The 19,307-nt window shown below is 49.1% G+C and overlaps 1 protein-coding gene across 4 annotated transcripts in view; it reads right to left on the reverse strand.

Moving 5' to 3' along the window:
* The window catches only part of TPRG1 (tumor protein p63 regulated 1), a 107,270-nt gene that overhangs the window by 24,393 nt on the left and 63,570 nt on the right, over positions 1–19,307 (reverse strand). The window lies entirely within an intron of this gene.

Genomic DNA, 19,307 nt, shown 5'->3' on the forward strand with positions numbered 1-19,307 from the left:
GTAAATCAGGAAGTGTTATTTACTCCTTCTCGTAACACAAGATCTAGGAGTCACCAAATGAAATTAATAGGAAACAGGTTTAAAACAAAACAAAAGGAAGTATTTCTTCACACAACACAGTATTTCTTCACAGTCAACCTGTGGAACTCCTTGCCAGAGGATGTTGTAAAGGCCAAGACTATAACAGGGTTCAAAGAAGAACTAGATAAGTTCATGGAGGATAGGTCCATCAATAGCTATTAGCCAGGATGGACAGGGATGGTGTCCCTAGCATCTGTTTGCCAGAAGCTCAGAATGAGCGACAGAGAAAGGTTCACTTAATTATTACCTGTTCTGTTCATTCCCTCTGAATCACCTGGCATTGGCCATTGTCAGAAGACAGGATGCTGGGCTAGATGGACCTTTGGTCTGACCCAGTGTGGCCTTTCTTATATTTGTAAAATGTATTGTTTTGAGGGTGTGGGGGTTAATCCAATGACTTTTAAGCTAATCTCATGGCCTGACTCACGGATTTTTGAAAACATGAGGTTGGCAATATGGATTTTGTTCCCTATACGGTTTTGAAATGTACCAGCCAAATGCCTTCCACAAGTTAAACTCCCTTCAATTTGTCAATATCTCTAGTGGTAGCAGGATGTCCAGGTTTTAGTGTAATGGTCCAGGTGCAGACACGTTGCATAGCTCTGGAGAAGATCTGTTACCTCTTTGCTTGGCTCATGCAGGTCAAAACTACATTGGTCTTTATTGCCATGTACAGTTCTGCAAATTTCCATCTGATTTGTTATCCACTGTCAGCCCTAGGTCTTCCACCATTATCGTTTCCCAGATTTCCCTCTCCTTTCCCGTTAAGTGTGAGTGTGTAAGACACTCACCAGCATCTTGGTAGATATCACACAAACATTCCAGCTGACATTTCCCTAGTGGTATTAGCCTGGCTTTCTCTCAGATGAATCTCATTTTGTTATATTATTCCACACTCACGGTTTCTTAACAAAATGCATAACTTCTATAAACAGAAGAAGAGAGTCCAAACAGCACGATATCTAATTCATCTTTTTAGTGGTCTCCTACAGCAGATCTCCAGTTTCTCTACAGACTCAGCTCTATCATCCAACTAAACACAGGTGAAGGCTAGAACATTAGCTGCAACAATAGGTCACATTTTCCAGTTATCAGATCCTTCTAGACAACAGAAACAGCAATTCACATTTCGACCATGTGCATAAAATCTAGACAATTAGCCCTTTAGTTGCTAGATTAAACACTGTGCAAAGCATATGGCTAACAGCTAAAATTAATTTTACACTTTTGCTTCATACTGTGTCAGATAGCTGCCTCAATATGAGTAGGACTATTGAAACCTCTCAGTCATTTCAGCTAGGAGAGGACAAGTGAGTTCTTTGAGATGCTCTCAAGGGCCCCAGTTAGCTAAGCCCAAAACAGCACTGACCAGCGCCACAGGGAGTCATTTCCAACTCATTCATGGACAAAGAATATCTGGGGTGCCAGTACAGAAAGAGAAATAATATATTAGTGAAGCCCAGAAATCCTCACTTTCTTCAATTCCGAGAACCCTTTTAAAACGGTAAGTATAGGGACGAGGCGTGGTGAAGGCATTACCTGCAAAATAAAATGTTGAAATGACCAGTCTGCACTGTGTATGCTTGTGCAAGCTTTCACACCATTGCCCTATACTAAGTAAAAATCAAAACTACTGACCTGCATATCGTATGCCCTATACTGCTAACAGCTAATGGATGATTCCCCTTGAATTGAATTTCAATTCAAAAACATTCTGAACAGCCCTAGTAAAAATTGTGAAGGACCAGACAGCCAGGCATTTGTTGCACTGTGACAAACAAGGACTTGATTCTTTTATCTTACACCTGCTTGGCACTCACTTTGACTTGTGTAAATGACTGCACAATGCAGAAGCAATGCCCTTGCTGCTAATTCTTTGGTGGCAGGATTTTTGGTGGTTTTGCTTTTTTTAAAGAAAACAAATATGAATCTTTAGAATGTCATGCTACATAAAATAAATGTGATTAGAAATACAACTACGTACCTCCCCCCCGACACCCACACACACATAGATGACTGAAGGATACAAACAGACTAAAAATTATGTAATTAATTTCTTCATTGCATCAGGCTGCCCTCGTGAAGTTTAATTTACTCCAGCAGTGTATAGTATTTAGGGGTCCAACCCTCCAATGTATGATCAGATGATTTCCCATGCCCAGTTCCATGCTGCCATAATGCACCAAGATGGAGGGGCGCTGAGCTGATGTGTGGTATCTGCTCATGTATTTCCTGTGACGCTTACACCTGTGATCAGGGGAGTTACTTGTCTCCCTAAGGAGAAGGCTGCTGCAGCATCTTGCGGCTCCAGGTCAAACCAGGCCTTTTCTTTTTTCAATTTAAAACATCTTTGTCGGCATTGCTACGCCTCAGCATCGTCTGTGCCACAGACGGGAACACCCCTTTTAAAGGATGTTGGGAAGCCATGTAGGATTCAAAGTTTAGAGAGGAGGGAGTGGAAAGTGTATTACCTAACGTACCTAGAAATGGTTGTGTCATGAAAAAGACACATTTCATCTACGTCAGTTTGGGTCTTTTCCCACCTGCAGTGCTAGAAACCCAAATACAACAGTCTTGTGCAAGGGAATGAGAGCCAGAAAGGAAACGGGCTATAAGCAGAATGCAAAACTGAGCAGTCCAGTTTCAGAGTGGAAGCTGAGTGCCATTCAGAAGGAAAACACACAGCACAAACAGCAAAAAGGAAAGGAGTTAACCTTCATGCAGAGTTAATAATCTAGGGGGTTCTGACTTGCCCACCTCCCTGTCCTGAGCTGCGCCGTTGGTCAATATTCGCACCGCACTTTGAAAATGGCAAGCAAGAAAGAGAATGCTACGTGGCAACAGGCAGCTAAGAGTTGTGATGAAAAAGAAAATTTCTTTTTCTTTACTGAGTGCCCCCACCTCAGTGTGAAACAAAGATGCCTTTGCTGCTAGAGGCGATCGAACACGTGTGAGCATGACTGAGAGTCACGGCCTTGGTACTGCCAACCCCCCGGCGTAAACAATCCTGAGTCAAGCCTAGTTTAAGCCAATCAGACTGGCTTAAAAATTATGATATTTCTAACAACAAAAATACACACACACTCTCTCTCTCACACACACACACACACACACAGAGTAATAAGAGTGTAAAAATATTGCTCGGGGATGCAGGAGTGAAATCGAGAAGGCCAAATCACACCTGGAGTTGCAGCTAGCAAGAGATGTTAAGAGTAACAAGAAGGGTTTCTTCAGGTATGTTAGCAACAAGAAGAAAGCCAAGGAAAGTGTGGGCCCCTTACTGAATGAGGGAGGCAACCTAGTGACAGAGGATGTGGAAAAAGCTAATGTACTCAATGCTTTTTTTGCCTCTCTCTTCACGAACAAGGTCAGCTCCCAGACTGCTGCACTGGGCGGCACAGCATGGGGAGGAGGTGACAAGCCCTCTGTGGAGAAAGAAGTGGTTCGGGACTATTTAGAAAAGCTGGATGAGCACAAGTCCATGGGGCTGAATGCGCTGCATCCGAGAGTGCTAAAGGAGTTGGCGGATGTGATTGCAGAGCCATTGGCCATTATCTTGGAAAACTCATGGCGATCGGGGGAAGTCCCGGACGACTGGAAAAAGGCTAATGTAGTGCCCATCTTTAAAAAAGGGAAGAAGGAGGATTCTGGGAACGACAGGCCAGTCAGCCTCACCTCAGTCCCTGGAAAAATCATGGAACAGGTCCCCAAGGAATCAATTCTGAAGCACTTAGAGGAGAGGAAAGTGATCAGGAACAGTCAGCATGGATTCACCAAGGGCAAGTCATGCCTGACTAACCTAATTGCCTTCTATGACGAGATAACGGGCTCTGTGGATGCGGGGAAAGCGGTGGACATGTTGTTCCTTGACTTTAGCAAAGCTTTTGACACGGTCTCCCACAGTATTCTTGCCAGCAAGTTAAAGAAGTATGGGCTGGATGAATGGACTATAAGGTGGATAGAAAGCTGGCTAGATTGTCGGGCTCAACAGATAGTGATCAATGGCTCCATGTCTAGTTGGCAGCCGGTATCAAGTGGAGTGCCCCAAGGGTCGGAGCCAGGGTTGCGTCAGTCCTCGGGCTGGTTTTGTTCAATATCTTCATAAATGATCCGGAGGATGGTGTGGATTGCACCCCCAGCAAGTTTGCGGATGACACTAAACTGGGAGGAGAGGTAAATACGCTGGAGGGTAGGGATAGGATACAGAGGGACCTAGACAAATTAGAGGATTGGGCCAAAAGAAATCTGATGAGGTTCAACAAGGACAAGTGCAGAGTCCTGCACTTAGGATGGAAGAATCCCATGCACCGCTACAGACTAGGGACCGAATGGCTCGGCAGCAGTTCTGCAGAAAAGGACCTAGGGGTTACAGTGGACGAGAAGCGGGATATGAGTCAACAGTGTGCCCTTGTTGCCAAGAAGGCCAATGGCATTTTGGGGTGTATATGTAGGGGCATTGCCAGCAGATCGAGGAACGTGATCGTTCCCCTGTATTCGACATTGGTGAGGCCTCATCTGGAGTACTGGATCCAGTTTTGGCCCCCACACTACAAGAAGGATATGGAAAAATTGGAAAGAGTCCAGCGGAGGGCAACAAAAATGATTAGGGGACTGGAACACATGAGTTATGAGGAGAGGCTGAGGGAACTGGGATTGTTTAGTCTGCGGAAGAGAAGAATGAGGGGGGATTTGATAGCTGCTTTCAACTACCTGAAAGGGGGTTCCAAAGAGGATGGATCTAGACTGTTCTCAGTGGTAGCTGTTGACAGAACAAAGAGTAATGGTCTCAAGTTGCAGTGGGGGAGGTTTAGGTTGGATATTAGGAAAAACTTTTTCACTAGGAGGGTGGTGAAACATTGGAATGCGTTATCTAGGGAGGTGGTGGGATCTCCATCCTTCGATATTTTTAAGGTCAGACTTGACAAAGCCCTGGCTGGGATGATTTAGTTGGGGATTGGTCCTGCTTTGAGCAGGGGGTTGGACTAGATGACCTCCTGAGGTCCCTTCCAACCCTGATATTCTATGATTCTATGATAATTTTATTTGCCTGCTAGTCTTTGAGCCTTTAGGTTGCCCTTGGGCCACACGTTCAGGCTTTTCTCCTCACCCACAAGGGCCAAAACTTCCTTTTGTTTCTGGAAGCTGCGATTCTCCCATAACCCACTGCCCCCAGGGGCTCGGGCTTTAAGAAAAACACCTCATATTGTGAGACTGGTCCTCCAATTGTGAGAGATGGCGATGCTGTAGTCAGTGAACAACTTCCCCATGATTCCCATTTTCCAGTATCCACGGGGGGCTCAATCCTGCCAGATGGTCAGGGTCCTCAACCCCCTCCAAAGTGGACAGGAGTCAAGGGCTCCGAGCATCCCACGGGAATCCTAGTACCTTATAGGGTCTGGTCCTAGATCAGTGTTATCCTTTGCTGTGGGTTTAAAGCAAACCAGGCCACACAGGAGAGTGTGAACAGACACCGAATTCATCTTGAGGAATTGAAGTTTCCCTGGCCTTTCAGATCATTCTTATTAAGTGACTATCAAGAGCTGATAGGAACACATTGTACTCCAGTTGCTGCAAAGAATTCCTAAGAAAAACATCAACAGAACAGGCAGCCACTATGAGCCACTTTTCAGAGTAACAGCCGTGTTAGTCTGTATTCGCAAAAAGAAAAGAAGTACTTGTGGCACCTTAGAGACTAACCAATTTATTTGAGCATGAGCTTTGAAGTGAGCTGTAGCTCACGAAAGCTCATGCTCAAATAAATTGGTTAGTCTCTAAGGTGCCACAAGTACTCCTTTTCTTTTTATGAGCCACTTGACATTTCAGGAAATTAAGCTACACTGTGGTCCCACTTTACAAATTCACCAAGACCCAAGGGGGAATTTGTGAGAGAACTGCTGCGTTTTTATTTCAAATGGGACTTCCCTGTGGGCTAATTGAGGGCAGCAGCCTTATTCTGTCGATTGCATCCATCCTTCCTCCTCGTTTGCGCCACTTTCACCCTCTCCTGCTGGATGGCTCAACGCCCACCCACGCCAGGCAGTCTCACCTTCAGACATTGAAAGCGCTGTGTTAGTGGGTAGGGTCTGGAAGATCAAGAGTACGAAAGCAAGAGAGTTTCAGAGCATCTTTCCCAGCAGCTAGGTTCAAATCCATGGCCAAGTTAGTAGGCACTGAAAGCTGTTCCCAGCTTTGCTGGACGCTCATGTCAAACAAGTTGATGCTTTCTCAGCCCATTTCCCAGTGGGTCATTGTTACCGTCACCTCTTGTTAACTGACACATGAGTCTCCGCAGAGGCCACGGAGTGAATTGCCCAGGGACAATACACATGCTTCTTCACTAGAGGCGTTCTCTCAGGCTTGTTAGTGGGGAGGAATGCAGCAAACGGCCCTATACCACCCCCAATACCTAATCAGGGACATCTGTACCCAGGGGCTGTCAGTCCATCACTTGTCAGGTCATGTAGGTGGAATATGGAGGCAGCAGGCATGGTCTAATGGATAGAGCCCCGGACCGGACACCAGGGTTCTGTTCCTGGCTCTGCCACATGTCATGGGCTAAATTCAGATCAGATCTGGACCAAGACCCAAAATGTTCCATCTTCCTTTACAGATCCCCTGGGTCTTTGAATCCTCCAGGGGAAAAACAGTTACATCGGCTGTGTTATTTGCAATGTTTTCAAATAAGGCCGTCAAGACCAGCTACAGTGTTCATTAAACTCATTCCCAAAGCATTCATCTCCAGGCGGGTGTGGGAAACATAAAGCTTCCTTTTTATTGTATGGCTGGGTTTCTTCTTTTCATTAGAACAATAGCAAATAGCCACAAAAATTCCACACGTACGGCATCAGCCCCCACAACCAGCCTAGACATGCAGGGCGTCGGGAGTAAAACTCACAGCCGCAGAGGGCGAGTACTTTGGCTGGAGCTCGGCTGGCCGACCGAGGCAAGACTGTCACCCTTCAGACACAGAAAATATTAATTATCCTCTGCAATGTCCTCATTCCTCTTCCCTCTGAGCCAAGAGGAAAGGAACCCTTCGCCGAGTGGATTGTGGGGTTGTGGGAAAGAAAAGGGCCAGATGTGTGTACCTGCCCTGAGAAATCAAATAGGAACTTTGGAAAGGGTTTCCTTGGGGGTGCCCAGGAGAAATTCAAGGGAATAGTCGCTTATGAAATCATACTCCCTCACACCCACACTATACACCACCCCCTCACTCTCTCCTCCCTACAAATCTTTTTCTTCTTTCATATGGCTTCAAAACAGCACGTCAGATGTCCAAGTCTAGGCTGACAACCCAGCTGGTGGCTTCAGCTGACGTAGAGCGGATGGCTCATTTGGGACCTTTGAGTGGCGAGGTGTTCCACCGTTTGAAGTCCCCTCCTGCAGGCCCGATAGCATTGCATCTCGTTCCTTACTTCTGGAGAAGGTAGGTGCAGCTGCTGTGTGATGTGCAGATTGTGAGCTCTCTGGGTCTGGGACAGGGTCTTTTGTCTTTGTTACATGTGATTCATGACCAGGGTTCTCAGGTGTAACTGGAATACTAATGGGCACTGTGCTGCACTAATTGCAGAAGAGGAGCCAGGAGAATGGCAATGAAAATGCTGATAACCCTGTTCTCTTCCTTTTGTTCCCTTGTGGGAGAGTTTATGTAACCCTTCTGCCCATCAGAGTTGGCAGCAACAAGGGCCGGGTTCAATATCTAGAGGATCCATTCCAATAACACAATGCAAAACTGGCTCGAGCCCCCACCCAGTGACCTGGGACACATATATACCACCCCCGCTGGGCGCCTCCAAGAGGCAATACTTCCCCTCTCGCAAGCACGGAGTCTGAGTGTAGCAAAAAAGCCTTTTAATAACAGAGAGAAACAATGTGGCATTATGTTGGGGAAACACCACCAACAGGATTCATAACACAACCCATGAGCAAAAACCCACCCCAAGCAAATTGGGGCGTGTCCTTTCCCTTGGGTTCTTGAGTCCAGCAACCCGAAATCACCCAAAATCCCAAAAGTCCAATGGCCCAAAAGTCTCTGTCCCTGGTCAGGGCAGCCCCAGAGTTTGAAAGTTTATCTGCAGAGTTTTACCTCCCAACCTGGGTGGAAATGAGGGGGGCGGGGGAAGGGGAAGAGGTAAGGGGCACCTTACATGATCTGAAGCTGACTGCCCCACAGCTCCATAGGGCTCCGCTCCGCTCCACCAGCCAGTCCACAAACCGCTCTGCGTCCCAGAAGCAGCTCCCATTGTCCCATGAAGTACTCCACCAGCCGGTCCACAAGCCACTCCAGCTGCCCCACAAACTGCTCCACCATATAGCTTCAGGCTCCCCCACTACTTAACACAACGCTCAGTGATTTCAGCTCTTAGTCAGTTTTTAGCTCTTTTGTGATTTCAGCTTGTAGGAGGGGAGCCTTAGCGCTGGTGCACCATTAGCCCAAAGGGAATTCAGCTCAGCAGCCTGTAACTAGACTCCTAAAGGAGTCAACGTTAGCTCTGATATTCCACAGTGGAGAGAGGAGGAAGTGCAATTAGCATGTAAGGCCCTCACCAAGGGGCCCATGCCACCAAGTATTAATACTTGTCCCCAGCCTCTCTCCATTCACAGAGTTTTGGAACCCATGACCCTTGCCTAGCGGGTGCTACTTAGTTGATGGTGAGTCCCTCCATCATAACAAAAGGCCACGTGCAGTTCCAAGCACAGTTCCCATAATCAGGGTAATAACAATTTATTCTTCCTGCCCCAATAACAGAGACACTGGGGATCCCACAGCAGCCAAAGTGACCATTTGGGCAGCTATGGGCTCATTCTAGGCGGGGTGGGTGTGTCTATGCAAATGAGATCAGCCCCTGAAGTTCCTTTCCACAACTTGCCACACCTCACCATCCGGGTGGAGCTCATCCTGACTCTGCTTACATCTACATCCTTCACAGGCTGGGCCCAGCGATTCAGCAGGCACACCACGTGTTCTGCTCTGTCCCAGCTCAGTCATGAGACCTAGAGAGATCGGGAAGAGCTCGAGACTTCAGGGAAAGCTGTTAAGCAAGATACCGCTTGGAAGCAGGCTGCACACAGATCTCATGCTCTCTCAGAGTACCAGCTGCCAAACTGCTCCCACTGCGATCACTGCACCTGATGCAGCAGTCTGATCCAGGAGGACAATTACAGTGGAGACAGGGCTGGGCTGGGCTGATGATTGAAACGGGAGGAGAGGACAAATGACTCACTTGAAAGGAGCTGGAGTTAGGTGGAACACTCACGGCCTGAGAGTCAGTTTAATTTTCACCTTCAATGCTGCGTACTTTAAAAAAAAAAAAAAAAAAACACTACAAAGGAGGGCTGATTTTTCCCTTGCCTCGCACCTCACATTGTAGTGTCCGACACTCACGTTGGAGGCAGGGCAGAGTCAGGCCTGCGGTGCCCGGGAGAGGGGTTGGGAGGGGGGTGGAGGCGTCAGTTCAGTAACCCGGGGTTGCATCGCGCCTGGCAGGCACAGCCCACATGCAGAACGCTGCCCAGAGCTGCCTGAGGGAGCGGAAGAGCATGCAAACAGCTACACCCCTTGAATATACTTGTCACCTATCCCCCTCCATGCAGCTGGTCAATGCATGACGAGGTGCAACCTCCACCTAATTAAACAGCCCCTTAGCTCGAGCTCTGTGAGCCGAGTCGGCTGGCACAGGCCAGCCCCAGGTTTTTAACTGCCGTGTAGACATACGTGAAGAATCAAGAAATGTGGGTTTTAAGCCCATCTCTGCCCCAACTCGCTGTGTGATCTAGGGCAAGTTGCACCAGATCCCCGTGCCTCAGTTTACCCATCTGTATTTAGCAGGGATAAACACACCAACATTCTTGAACCCCTTGGAGATGTACAAATGGAGAGAGCTAAATAATTGCTACTTATCAATATGCTTGTTTATTTCCCATCTGCTCTGCAAGCAACTGCCCATGTACAGGCGGGAGCTCGCTAGCCTGCAATGTGAAAAACCAACAGGCAGACACAGCCTGTTGACCTGTACCTGCATCGCCATGGTTACTAGGCTTAGGTGCCATTCACCTTATGTTTTGAAAATTGAAGAGCTGAGTGAGGCTCTATAAAGGGGACCTACGTATGTCCATGGGGGGAGGCCAAAACCCAACCCTGGAGCTCTGGGATGTGATACTTCAACATAGGAGCTTTGCCTACTGGGGACCAGAGCTCCAGGGCCCAAAGATGGAGGACATCATCTGCCATTGGCTCCATGTTGGGTGCATTTCAGTACCTCGGGTAAGTTACTACTCGAGTCCCAGCTGGGTAGACCCCGAGTGATAGCAAAATATTCCTGCCGAGGACATAAAATGGACGAAGCTGTGACAGGTTTGGCTCTGTCTCCCTCCTTTGCCCGAAATAACAGGATTGCGGCATTTGGGATACTCCCCCCTCAGGACCGCCAGCGCCTGCCCTGGCAATCCCGGCATGCATTCAGCCCTGTCATCACGCCTGGCTGGGCATCAGCGGTGGACAGCACCCCACCCTGAGAAAACATGGGGCATTCTTGGCACGTCGCCCCTCGAGGCAAGGTCATCAGAAACTATGAAGAATTCTTTGCCTGCCCTATCGGCCGTGGTATGCAGGGGAACATGATCCCCGTCGGAGCAGGAGCTGAACTCGGTGAGGGCTGATCATTGCACGAGCCCTTCTTGGCAGGGTCCAGATACACGAGGGAGTCACGGGGTGGCCACGAATCTAGGTGCACAGGTAGGACTCAGCCAAAACTCATGAGAAGAGATGCTGGGCTCCAACCAGGCATACTACAGGATCAGGCCCTCTCCTGACATCCTGCACTCCCACAAATAGAAGAGACACTGCAGAGTCTGCCTGGAGGCCCCGCTCCAGCTTGGTTCTGCATAGGAATGGTGGAACACAGACCCCCCCACCACTGCCAGCGTGCTTTGCCCACCTGTGGCAAGGGCACTGGGCTGAGGCAACATGGGGTCTGTTCCCAGCTCAGCCACAAACACCCCTGTGTGACACCAGGCAGGTCACATCCCCACTCCGGGCCTCAATTCCCTCTTTGCAAAGTGGGGACACAGTGACCCTTCCCCACCCACGAGGAGATGGTCACGAACACTGACAAGGTGTCCTGGTACCAAGGCAATGGCTCTGCCCCCTTGGCGTGGGTACCAGGAGTAGAATGGGACGGTTCGCTCATGACGCCCCACACTGGTCTCTTCAGGGGTTTGCAGATCCCCTCAGACCATGCAGATATGGGGGAGGCAAAGACGCCACATCTCCACGCTTGCTCTGTGACTCCCTCAGCCCCATGAATGCAGATTGTCGCTGCAATGGGGGCCCGGTGGGAAAGATAACACAGGCCCAAGTTGTAGTGAATCTCTGTGGTGAGGATGGGGGACACACCAATGTGTGTTGCCCCATCCCTAGCCCCTCTTCCTACACAGCATCCTCCCTGGGGGCTCGAAGGAAGGGGTAACAATGCCCTGGAACTGCTCGGGCCCTGCCTCCATGACACAACCTGGGGGCATGATCCCCAGGAGCAATGAGTTGTGTCTCTCAAGCAGTACAGCCAGCTGGGATGACCTGCTGCCTCGCTGGACCCCTTGGCTCCGATTCGGAGAAAAGCTCCCCAAAGCGGGGAAGGCCAGGGTGAGCCCCACAGTGAAAATGGCAGCTTCTTATTTTATACCCTGCTAGTGTATAGGAATTGCCACTCCACAGTCTGCCAACGGCCTAGGTAACCCACTTACCTGTTACAATACTGGCCAAAACCCAATGGATTCAGGGAAGCCCTAGCCCTCCTATTATGCAATTTGTGTAACCCACACACCTGGGTGTGGTGGTCTGTCCCATCTAGTAGCACCGAGACATATGAGAGAGAGAGAGAGAAGATTAATGAGTCTGCTCTACAGCCTTAGCTAACAGCCAGTTAGCTTTTAGCTCATGCACTAAGCTCCAGAGGTCCCAGGTTTGATCCCGCCCACCGAAGACCGTGGTCTGTCGGTGTTACATTTGCACAACTCCCAGTCTCCATTGCAGGAGTGTGGATAGGAGTAAGAGCAGAGCAAGCTCTGAAGTTTGGGTTCTACCCCTAACTCTGTGTGACTTGCAAAAAGTCACTGATTTCCGTTGTGCCTCAGTTTCCCCATAAGCAGGTGGTGTCTGACCATACCTAGTACTCCCCACCTTTGTAAAGCACTTGGATGAAGAGTGGTAGCTAGGTAACCATTATTCTCTTGCCTTCACAACGAGTGCAACATGCTCAAGAACCTTATGTGATCTCTAACCTTTTCTTAGCCTCCTGTCCACCCGTCCTTCTGCCAAAAAGCAAAGCTGGGGGCAGAGGAGTCCAATACCCCGCATCCCCCCTTTCCAACTGAAACAACTCCCCCTTCCCAGCACTGCCCCTTTGCAAACACAAAACGCAGCACTCAGTGGCTCTTTGTTAGCTACATTCCTTCACCACCAAAAGATACACAGGGCCTGTGACCAAAGAAAATAGCCTCACGGCAAATTGAGAAGAGAAAGAAGCACCACCCAATTTCATTGTAGCCAAGAGAACAACAAGAAGTAGCTTCCCTACTTGTCACATTTCACTGAGCAGCAGCTCCCCCAGCACTGACCCCCCCAGCAGCAGCTCCGTCCCCGAGCTTTGCATTCTTATCTCAAAACACAGCTACGGTCTAGTCCTCGCCCAGCTGTCTGCCACTCTGGTCCTTCTCCTCAGGAGTTAATAAACCAGCCAGCTGGACAGATGATGTTTTTCTGCCTGTTCCTACTTCATGTTTAACAACTGTGCAACCTTGTGGCAATTGCCCAGCTATGTGGGGATCTAGGAATGCATGGCCCGACACCCTGTTGTGTGGGTGACTTGGCCGTGGTCTGAGGGAAAGCCGCAGGCAGGGCTCAACACGGTCCTAATGCGGTGTCGGTGTGCCCACACGTGGTGATGTGACGGAGCAGCGGCAGAGCGGCCTTGGTCTGGAGCTCAGCAACGCTTGGTGTTTTCAGCTCCCAGAGGCTGGAGAGAGCCTTTTACCACCCTCTTCTCCCCATTACCTCAACCAGTTTCACGTTGCAAGCCTTGAATTCTGGGTCTCCAGAAACCCCAAAGAAACTCAATGCAGAATTCACGGCTAAGCACCAACTGTGCCCCCTGCTTTAGAATCAAACCACAAGACAGAGCATCTCACGTTTCAGTCTGAAACCCTAAACTGGCCCAGGACAGCTCTACTTTAGCAAAGCTTTTGATACGGTCTCCCACAGGATTCTTGCCAGCAAGTTAAAGAAGTATGGATTGGATGAATGGACTATAAGGTGGATAGAAAGCTGACTAGATCATCAGGCTCAATGAGTAGTTATCAACGGCTCGAAGTCTAGTTGGCAACCAGTATCAAGCGGAGTGCCCCAGGGGTCGGCCCTGGGGCCAGTTTTGTTCAACATCTTCATTAATGATCTGGATGATGGGATGGATTGCACCGTCAGCAAGTTCACGGATGACACTAAGATGGGGGGAGAGGTAGATATGCTGGAGGGTAGGGATAGGGTCCAAAGTGACCTAGACAAATTGGAGGATTGGGCCAAAAGGAATCTGATGAAGTTCAACAAGGTCAATGCAGAGTCCTGCACTTAGGACGGAAGAATCCCATGCACTGGTACAGGCTGGGGACCGAATAGCTAAGCGGCAGTTCTGCAGAAAAGGACCTAGGGGTGACAGTAGACGAGAAGCTGGATATAAGTCAGCAGTGTGCCCTTGTTGCCAAGAAGGCTCACGGCATTTTGGGCTGCATTAGTAGGAGCACTGCCAGCAGATCGAGGGAAGTGATTATTCCCTTCTATTTGGCACTGGTGAGGTCACATCTGGAGTATTGTGTCCAGTTTTGGGCCCCCCACTACAGAAAGGATGTGGACAAATTGTAGAGAGTTGAGTGGAGGGCAACGAAAATGATCAGGGGGCTGGAGCACATGACTTATGAGGCGAGGTTGAGGGAACTGGGTGTATTTAGGCTGCAGAAGAGAAGAGTGAGGGGGAATTTGATAGCAGCCTTCAACTACCTGAAGTGGGGTGGGGGGAGGGTTCCAAAGAGAATGGAGCTCGGCTGTTCTCAGTGGTACCAGATGACAGAACAAGGAGTAATGGTCTCAAGTTGCAGTGGGGGGAGGTCTAGGTTGCATATTAGGAAACACTATTTCACTAGGAGGTTGGTGAAGCACTGGAATGCATTACCTAGGGAGGTGGTGGAATCTCCTTCCTTAGAGGTTTTTAAGGTCAGGCTTGACAAAGCCCTGGCTGGGATGATTTAGTTGGGGTTGGTCCTGCTTTGAGCAGGGGGTGGGACTAGATGACCTCCTGAGGTCCCTTCCAACCTTGATATTCTATGATTCTATGAAGGCTCAGGAGGGAGATGGTCTCTTCTTGGGACATTCATTGTATCCACAGTTCCAGCCTGAATTGCAGCTAAGAACCAGATTGTATTTCCCTTAAGTCAAACCAGGACACAGCATTGTTCAGGGTGAAGTTCTGGCTTCTTTGAAGGGAGTTTTGCCTTTGGCTTCAATTGGGCCAGGATTTCACCCTGGCTCCCTGAGAGTTTCCTGTTCAAACTCAGGCCTTGTCTACATAGGAAATTTGGGCTGGTTTAACCTAAGGCATGAATTTAAATGGATTTAGTTCAAGTGCTGCAAACCCATGCTTGGACACTCATCTCGGTTTCAGAAGGGCCTATATGAGTGTAGTTTAAACTAATTGGGAACAGGATTAAGCTAAATTAAAGTGAAATAAGAGTGTCCACACAGTGGGGTTTGCATTGGTTTAAATTGGATTTCAGTTAAACGGATGCAACTTTCCCATGTAGAGCAGGCCTCTGAAATGTGCAGCTGCAGAACCTAATAGCTCCTGCTCAGCCCCATATTTACAGCCCATTTTCTGCAAATAAAAGAATCCTAACACTGGGGATTCTGACCGGTGGCTGTGCAGTCTGTCAAGTCTTCCTGTTCCGGATGTTCTTCTTTCGCCCTCAACTTTCAGCACAAAGGTCCTCTGGTCCAGCCTAACTTTAAACAGCCAAAAGATGGAGGGTTAGGACCAAAGCAAGCCACCAGATACAATGTGATCTCATCAATCAAACATGAAAGCATGGCAAAAAGGTAACAATTTTTCACTAACACAAAGCATATCTGCTCCGCTCCGCCACCTAGTGGCACTGATTGGTGCATGTTGTAAAACTTCTGTGGGAAAATATGGGTTATACGTATTACTTGAAGTCCTGTTGATTTGGAATCAAAAGCCAAAGAGCAGACTTCTCTCACCCACCACAACTGTACAGAGCTGTATAAACCCCATGGAAGTCCCAGAAGTGGTGCAGTGGCAGAGAATATCCCAATCCCCAAATGCCCTGCTAAATTCCACAGACAATCCTTGGGTAAAATTACAGCTAAGAAAACAGGAGTGGTGACACATTAAAGAAGGGGAGAGAAAGAATATTTCACTCCTTTATTCTGTCCCTTCGCATTTTAACATTTCTCCTCTTGCCTTGTGGCCCTGGGTGCAGTGTCTTGCACAGATCAACAGAGTCTGACGGTAAACAGCTTCCAGCATTTCAGGTGTATTGTTTTCTTTGAGAGACTCCTGCTAAATTAGTAGCTTTAACAACACTTGTGTAAACTGCACAGCAAAATATACCGGGTCAGAGTCGGATCCCATCTATGCTAGTGTGTATCAGGCATAAGTCCACTGGCTAAATCTTCCTGCTGTATTCCGATAGAGTTTTGCCATTGACTTCAATGGACTGAGCTCTGACAAAGTTCAAATGAATAATGCCCAGGAGGCACCTGGCCATCTCCTGAGAGCAGATAATCTTAGTGGTAGAGCAGCTAAAATATTGGCAAAGCTAGTTCGGCAGGAGACCAGGGAAGGGATGAAACCTGCCCGTTGTTTCCCTTGGAGTTATCCACGCACCCTGCTGTATGCTCCCTGCTTCTCATAGTTAGAGTGTCTGGATGGGAGATGCCGCTGCTGAAGCGGCCGGGAAAAGGGTTTTGCGAGCGTTTCAGGCCAGCACAGTTCGAGTGGGGATTAGACCACAGACAGAGACAAGCCCAGTGGAATCCACCTGAGATGAAAGCCGATTTCGACCCGAGGAAAAGTGCTTGTGTAACCCCTCACAGTCTGAAAGGGCTGCCAGATGAGAGCAATGACGGAACACACACTGCTTAGGTCTCAGGCCTTCTGATCCCGCCTCAGATTGGAGGCATGGTTAAAAGCCGATGCAGTCAGCTCTCGGCTAACTCTGCTTCCTCCATACACTGACCTTTAGCAGCCTCATTTGGCCACATCCTCAGCTTGTGCACGCCAGCCAGGTTCCATTGACGTCAGTGCCGATTTGCACCAGTTGAGGATCCGGCCCGCTGTCTGCTTTAAATGTAGTCCAAAAGAAACAGAGCTACAGGAAGTCAGCCAAATTAATTTCCTCCTTTGCCCCAAGGGAGCGAATTCGAAGGCTGGCAGTTATTTTAATTGAGCCTCAGTTACGCTATTTCTAACAACAACATTAGCTTGTATTTATTGTAGCACCTTTCAATCACATCAATCACTAACGTGCATAGAGACACACCTATAAAGCACTTTGCACAATGCCAAAATGCAGCCACCTCTGGGCTGCAGCAGTGCACAGCAACATGGCCGCAGACATGAGTCAACAGAGAGGACCCAGCCAGTGAACTTCAGCACCATAAGCACAGGCCTCTGCCACTTGAGTTGGGAGAAAACGCGGTCAGCAAGCTCCTATCCTCACAGAGGGTGACCATGGCATGTTCACAGCCACATGAACATGGAAGACCAGAACCCAGACAATGGAGGGGGCCATTATTACACTGTAACTCTAGTGAGGAACACGGCCACCCTGGAGAAGAGGCCAGATATGACTGGCCTCTCTGGCAGGAGCAGCAGCCAGCACAGGGGAACGGTAGTGCAACAAACCCAGCCCCCCTTCCCACTTCACTGTCCCCCTGGGCCGTCACAGCCACGCAGAACTTCACCGCAACAGCTGGGACCAAACCCAGAGCCACGTGCTCCAGTGACACAAGCCCTTCCTACCAGGGCTGAGCCAGAATCGCCGGCAGCGCTAGCAGGATTGGAGTGGTGAGGGAAGCGGTTTCATTCCCTCCTCCCCCTTGCACACAGAGCCAGGCACCAGCTCAGCCTGGACGGATAATGGTGCTGAACACAGAGTCCCTCTCTTTGCAGTGAATCGGGAGCCGTGCCTCTTTCTCCTTAGTGCCGGCCCCTCTAGCTACCCTGCCAGGACACAGGGAATGTCATCTGAGCTACGGACCCCTCTGAGGGTGTCTGCCTGCCAAGGGCCTTGCTGCTCTCAGCTGGGTGGAGATCAGCAACAGCCCCTGCAAAAGAAAGGAGCAGAGCAGGTCTACGGAGCTGTAAGGAATCACTGGAGGGCAGCCTGGCATGCTATGGTTAGCCACAGCTAGGCCCCAGTGCCGGGAAACAGGCAGTGACTGGTAGCTGTGGATGCGGCCATCGAACAATGATGGAGGGTTTGGAGATTCGCTGCACCGAAAAGCTGAGTGGTCCAGCGATCAGAGAGCACTTCCGGTCAGGGCTAGGATGCGCAGTGCCCCAACCCAGGTTATTCAACGGGCTGGGGACACTGGGAAAGCAGTAATGCTGGAAAAAACCCTCCTGGTGTAAATCAGCAAGGCTGCACTGGACTCAATAGAGTGATGCTGATTTACACCAGCTGAGGCTCTCGGGCACATTTTCTAGAGTCAGAACAGGAACTCATCACAGATGGCCCCATGCCGTAATTGCTGGACAGGGCTCCCTTTAATCAGTCCAACAGCAATGGAAACAGAGTGAATCAAAGCCACCATCCCAGCCCAAACTCTGCATCAAAGACCTGAACTCTGGCCTTTGCAAAAACAAACACCAAACAGAGCCAGTGAAGAAAAACAAGGCGCAAGGCAAGGAGCCATTAGAACAAATAAAACAGAGGTTGTTAAATGCCTGGTATGCACGATGTGTTGGAACTTGCTGCTGTCAGCCGCGTGAGCAGACATTCACATGCAACCATTCATAAGATGCACGGTAATTACCTGCTAGAGAGACTGTATTGTGATGAGTTCTTGAAGCAGAGCATGATATCTCTAGCAACAGAATATAATGACAGTAGAGGATAGAGGCATTAACCCCCACAAAGCTCAGGAAAGGTGCTGGAGGGGGTGCTCTGCTGGGAGGCTGCAGGGAGCTCTCCCACTGTTAGGTTTCAGAGTAGCAGCCATCTCCCCCCACCCCACTCTCCTGCTGGTAATAGCTCATCTTAAGTGATCACTCTCCTTACAATGTATATTTTTTCATGGTCTGTGTGTATATATAAAATCTCTTCACTGTACTTTCCACTTTATGCATCCGATGAAGTGAGCTGTAGCTTACGAAAGCTTATGCTCAAATAAATTGGTTAGTCTCTAAGGTGCCACAAGTACTCCTTTTCTTTCTCCCATTGTTAGTTACACTCATTTAACGGGGAGCCAAATGATCATTTAATGTGAGATTATGGCAGCTTTGTTCCCGGCAGGACTCTGACCTTTCCCCCCTTAGCTCAAGGAGAAAAGCTCGGAGCATTGTATAATTCTCTCCCAGTTGGCACCATCCAATAGGCCACCTGAGTTCAGCGCAGCCAACCCGTATTGGATTGACAGCGCGGGGGTAAAAACAAGAGACCAACTCGAAAGCGAAACGACGGAGAGTCCAGCGACACTCCGGCAGAGTTCAGACTGGAACAACGGAGAGTCCAGCGACACTCCGGCAGAGTTCAAATGTGAATCCAAACTTCACGGCTCAGGCCCGTCTCCATAAGGGGTTTGACTTTCAGAATACCGGACCTGAACACCTTGCCTCTAAGTCACAGTCAATCTCAGCAGCTCCACCAATTCTGTACTGGTGCAGGGTAGTGCCATACCCAGCGGTATGCATCTCTGAACCAGGGATACCTCCTCCTGGTAGTTAGGTTGTGGGACCTCCCTCTACTACCAGTATAAGCTGAAGTCTTGGGCATGCTGTTCACTGCCTCTGGGTCTGGCTACTCTAGTCTGTGTAGGGTCGTATGCTGCCCTTATCACTGCGGTATCTGAGCCCCTTCTAGTCATGCACGAAGTGATGTGACGAACATCCGTCACCTGGGGTTCATTCTCTCTCAGCCTCTCCCCAACTTCTGTCTTT

Source organism: Lepidochelys olivacea, assembly GCF_965140295.1.
Source record: "Lepidochelys olivacea isolate rLepOli2 genome assembly, chromosome: 9".
Classification (NCBI taxonomy): Eukaryota; Metazoa; Chordata; order Testudines; family Cheloniidae; genus Lepidochelys; species Lepidochelys olivacea.